Genomic DNA, 6,000 nt, shown 5'->3' on the forward strand with positions numbered 1-6,000 from the left:
AGCAGCCGGGATCAGCCGCGCATGACACGGGCATCGCTCCGATGCCCGCGGTTATGCTTAGGACGTAAATGTACGTCCTGGTGCGTTAAGTACCACCTCACCAGGACGTACATTTACGTCCTGCGTCCTTAAGGGGTTAAAGGGGTACTCCGCCCCTAGACATCTTATCCCCTATCCAAAGGATAGGGGATAAGATGTCAGATCGCCGGGGTCCCGCTGCTGGGGACCCTGGGGATCGCTGCTGCAGCACCCCGCTATCATTACTGCGCAGACCGAGATCGCTGTGCACGTAATGACATGCAATACCGGGGCCGGAGCATCGTTACGTCACGGCTCCGCCCCTCGTAACATCATGGCCCGCCCCCGTCAATACAAGTGTATGGGAAGGGGGCGTGGCGGTCGTCACGCCCCCTGCCATAGACTTGCATTAAGGGGACGGACCGTGATGTCATGAGGGGTGGACCCATGACGTCACGCTGCTCCGGCCCCTGTATTGCCCGTCATTACGTGCAGAGCGATCTCGCTCTGCGCAGTAATGATAGAGGGGTGCTGCAGCAGTGATCCCCGGGGTCCCCAGAAGCAGGACCGCGGCGATCTGACATCTTATCCCCTATCCTTTGGATAGGGGATAAGATGCCAGGGGCGGAGTACCCCTTTAATGGGTCATCTGGCATTAGAAAAACATTGCTTTCATCTTTCAGAAACAGCGCCACCCCTGTCCATGAGTTTTTGTCTGGTATCGCAGATCAGCTTCCTTTTTAGGGAATGGTGCTAAGTTGCAATACCACACCCGACCTCAGGAAAGATGACGCTGTTTTTATAAGAAAAAAAAACTTTTTTTTTTTTTTTTTAACCCTGAACAACCCTCTCAGTTACTGAAGTCATTGGCCAGCTAAAGGGATCTTAGCGATGCAGAACCCTACATGGGTATTTGTGTATATGTATGGGTAGGGTAAGTTCACTTAGGCCAGTGTTTCCCAACCAGGGTGCCTTGAGCTGTTGCAACACTACAACTCCCAGCATGCCCGGACAGCCTTTGGCTGTCCGGGCATGCTGGGAGTTGTAGTGTTGCAACAGCTTAAGGTACCCTGGTTGGGAAACAATGTCCTAGGCAGTAAAAACTCAAATTGAATTCCCTTCAGGTCCTGTTTTAGTTACAGTAGGTGCCCTCTTTACACTATCATGTTTATCTATACTGCTCATAAAAATAAAGGGAACACTAAGATAACACATCCTAGATCTGAATGAATGAACTAATTATATGAAATACTTTCGTCTTTACATAGTTGAATGTGATGACAACAAAATCACACAAAAATTATCAATGGAAATCAAATTTATCAACCCATGGAGGTCTGGATATGGAGTCAGACTCAAAATCACAGTGGAAAATTCCTTTCCTACAATAATTGTATAAAAAACAATAACTTACAGCGCCCCCTATCAGCAGACCATATAAGAAAAATCTCCTGTCAGGAATTCACACATAGAGGGATTTAGGGACTTTTCTGGTAGCTTCCGCCTATAGGATCAGCATCTCCAGAATGTGTAGGCAGAATCAGGGACTTATCTAACGTGTTGGTGCCACGTTCACACTGGGCAATTATCACTACTGACTCTCATTGTAGACTCTGCACATATAATCTGCTACAAATATGGCCGCCTTCTTCTTCACAGCCCAAGATTAAAGGGGTACTCCAGTTGAAAAAAAAATTATAATCAACTGGTGGCAGAAAGTTAAACAGATTTGTAAATTACTTCTATGTAGAAATCTGAACCCTTACAGTACTTATCAGCTGCTGTATGCTCCAGAGGAAGTTGTGTAGCTCTTTCCAGTCTGACCACAGTGCTCTCTGCTGGCACCTCTGTTCGTGTAAGGAACTGTCCTGAGCAGGAGAGGTTTGCTATGGGGATTTTCTCCTACTCTGTACAGCAGAGAGCACTGTGGTAGGACTGGAAAGAACTTCACAAATTCCTCTGAGGCATACAGCAGCTGATCAACACTGGAAGGATTAAGATTAATAAATAGAAGTAATTTACACATTTGTTTGACATTTTGTCACCAGTTGACTTAAAAAATCAAAAATAAAATAGTTTTGTCACTGGAGTACCCCTTTAAGTGTTCACAGGGGACTTGAACACTCTTACGCTATGTTGCTCCAGGACCACTCTAGGACCTTGCTAGGCCACTCCAGGACCTTGAAATGCTTCTTACGAAGTCACTCCCTCATTGCCCAGGAGGTGTGTTTGGGATCATTGTCATGCTGAAAGATCCAGCCACATTTCATCTTCAATGCCCTTGCTGATGGAAGGAGGTTTTCACTCAAAATCTCACGATACATGGCCCCATTCATTCTTTCCTTTCCTTTCAGTCATCCTGGTCCTTTAGCTGAAAAACAGCCCAAAGCATGATGTTTCCACCCCCATGCTTCACAGTAGGTATGGTGTTCTTTGGATTCAACTCAGCAATCTTTCTCCTCCAAACACGACGAGTTGAGTTTTCACCAAAAAGTTCTACTTTGGTTTCATCTGACCATATGACATTCTCCTAATCCTCTTCTGGATCATCCAAATGCTCTCTAGCAAACTTCAGACGGGCCTGGACATGTACTGGCTTAAGCAGGAGACACGTCTGGCACTGCATGATTTGAGTCCCTGGCGGCGTAGTGTGTTACTGATGGTAGCCTTTGTTACTCTAGTCCCAGCTCTCTGCAGGTCATTCACTAGGTCCCCCTGTGTGGTTCTGGGATTTTTGCTCACCGTTCTTGTGATCATTTTGACACCACGGGGTGAAATCTTGCGTGGAGCCCCAGATCGAGGGAGATTATCAGTGGTCTTGTATGTCTTCCATTTTCTAATAATTGCTCCCACAGTTGATTTCTTCACACCAAGCTGCTTGCCTATTGCAGATTCAGTCGTCCCAGTCTGGTGCAGGTCTACAATTTTGTTTCTGGTGTCCTTCGACAGCTCTTTGGTGTTGGCCTTAGTGGAGTTTGGAGTGTGACTGTTTGAGGTTGTGGACAGGTGTCTTTTATACTGATAACAAGTTCTAACAGGAGTCATTAATACAGGTAATGAGTGGAGGACAGAGAAGACTCTTAAAGAAGAAGTTACAGGTCTGTGAGAGCCAGAAATCTTGCTTGTTTGTAGGTGACCAAATACTTATTTTCCACCATAATTTGCAAATATTTTTTTTTTTAAATCAGACAATGTGATTTTATGGATTTTTTTCTCATTCTGTCTCTCATAGTTGAGGTTATAACCTATGATGGAAATTACAGGACACCCTCATCTTTTTAAGTGGGAGAAATTGTACAATTGGTGGCTGACTAAATACTTTTTTTGCCCCATTGTAGATATGAACCAGCCCTTATGGTAAATTAGGTCTCACCTTTTTCAGTGTCCCGAGAGAGTATGGGAAACCACTATGGGGAAGTAGCAGAATCAGATACTAAGATGCTGCGGTCAGATCATAGCTACACTTCTATAGAAGGGGTAACATATAAGGCTACAGACTGTGTTTTGTGCAGCAGCATGCAGCGTGCCACAGGCAGTGAACACAGTACAGTGATCCCTCAACTTACGATGGCCTCAACATACAATAGTTTCAACATACAATGGTCTTTTCTGGACCATTGTAAGTTGAAACCAGACTCAACATACAATGTACAGACAGTCCAGATCTGTGAAACGTGTCAATGGCTGAAAGAACTGACCAATCAGAATAGACATTCACTGGTAAAACACCTGTATTACTGAAGCGTATGCACTGACTGATGTCTGGTAGCGCCCCCTACAGTACAGGGAGGTATTACATGTTCTGTACTCTTTACCTGTATTACTGAAGTGTATGCACTGACTGGTGTCTGGTAGCGCCCCCTACAGTACAAGGAGGTATTACATGTTCTGTACTCTTTACCTGTATTACTGAAGTGTATGCACTGACTGGTGTCTGGTAGCGCCCCCAGTACAGGGAGGTATTACATGTTCTGTACATTTTACCTGTACCAGGGATAGCTGCTCCTTTGGACACCAGGTGAGGGCGGCTCCATGTTACTTTTTTAGGACACTGTGTACGGTACAGGACCCTGAAGAAGCTCCTGTCCTCTACATAGACCAGTGTTTCCCAAGCAGGGTGCCCCCAACTGTTGCAAAACTACAACTCCCAGCATGCCCGGACAGCCTTTGGCTGTCCGGGCATGCTGGGAGTTGTAGTTTTGCAACAACTGGAGGCACCCTGCTTGGGAAACACTGACATAGACAATGATTACAGCTCCCAGCAGATCTTTCTTACTTTTGTATGTAAGGATTTGCTTTATCTATATTAGTTATCTACTTATTTTTCTTTAATTCTCACTTTTTCCCTATTTTTGGATGACATTATGAGCCTTTAGAACCAATTACCAGGTTTCCATAGAGTTATGGCCTCAACATACAATGGTTTCAACATACAATGGTCGTCCTGGAACCAATTAATATTGTAACTTGAGGGACCACTGTACAGCCTACTGCAGTGGGGACAGAGATGACCGGCCCTCATTTATCTTCAAATAGTGACCTGGTAGACATTCCTTAGGCTAGGGTAGTCGTCCAAATGCTGGAGGAGATGTGGTCTCGTTACTAATAGTGTCCGAGATCATTTGTTAGGGTACTTTCACGTGTGAGTATTTTCAGCAGATTTTCCGTGCTGAAAATCCGCAGTCGATTTTGCTACCCGTTGACTTTAAAGGGGTACTCCCGTAGAAACGTTTTTTTTTTTTTTTTTAAATCAACTAGTGCCAGAAAGTTAAACAGATTTGTAAATCAATGCAGATAGAAGAAACAAAAGCGGACGGCAACTCACTTATCCATGGTGTCTTTATTAACAAGGCTGGGTGCATACAGCTGGTGCGTTCCAATAGAGCGACGTTTCGCCGTATACGCTTCTTCCGGCTCAGATTTGTAAATCACTTCTATTAAAAAAATCTTAATCCTTCCAGTACTTTTTAGGGGCTGTATACTAAAGAGAAATCCAGAAAAGAAATGCATTTCCTGTGATGTCCTGAACACAGTGCTCTCTGCTGACCTCTGCTGTCCATTTTAGGAACTGTCCAGAACAGCATATGTTTGCTATAGGGGGAAAATATCCCCATAGGAACTGCACCGCTCCCGGGACGTGAGTCATCAGAGAGCAGTCAGACAGAAAACAACAACTCAACTTCAGAAGCTAATAACTATTGGAAGGAATAAGATTTTTTAATCGAAGTAATTTCAAATCTATATAGAAGAGTTGGAGAGGCTCTTGTCTGACTACCCACCAAATAAACCCGGGCTACTTAATTAGAACCTATACCCAAGGTATCAGATTGTAGTTTGTCTGTAGAAATATATATATATTAGGGCTCAGGGTTTGAGACAACTGGACAGGTTGTGTTTCAAGTAATATTTCAATTTATTGATTATATATAATGTGACAATAGGATAAAATGTAAATAGCAGCAACTGCGTCTCACAGGGCCCTTGTGTAGGCGCAGCACCAACTATTAAGAACTATAACATATGTATAGTACGGTATATCAAATATAAAAATATACTTGTAAAAAATTGTAAAAAATATAAAATATAGAGACCACCATAAACATATATAGGGAGAGGGATCTGGGTGGGAAAGTCTTAGTCCATCCACAATGGCCAATAATCTCCTCTCTTAAAAAAGTCCTGCTAATATAGACCGATTCTGGTATTGTAGTAACCAATGGCAACCATAAGGTTAGTAACCCGTAGCAACCGTTCAGATGAGTCCGGCTATTGTGGTAGTTAGCACTTCAATGTTTAAGTAGAAGATATACTTGCTATTTGTAGACAATATTCAACATAAACAGCTAGTGTGCAGTCACTGTTAATATGCATGTATATTTGTATGATACTTTGTATCTCACCGCTCCCGGACACTGATGCGCTGAACTTCACGGGGATGCTGCGATCTCCTCCTGTTGCGCTGTGTAATCTCACAGTGTATTA

Source organism: Hyla sarda, chromosome 4 (assembly GCF_029499605.1).
Source record: "Hyla sarda isolate aHylSar1 chromosome 4, aHylSar1.hap1, whole genome shotgun sequence".
Taxonomy (NCBI): domain Eukaryota; kingdom Metazoa; phylum Chordata; class Amphibia; order Anura; family Hylidae; genus Hyla; species Hyla sarda.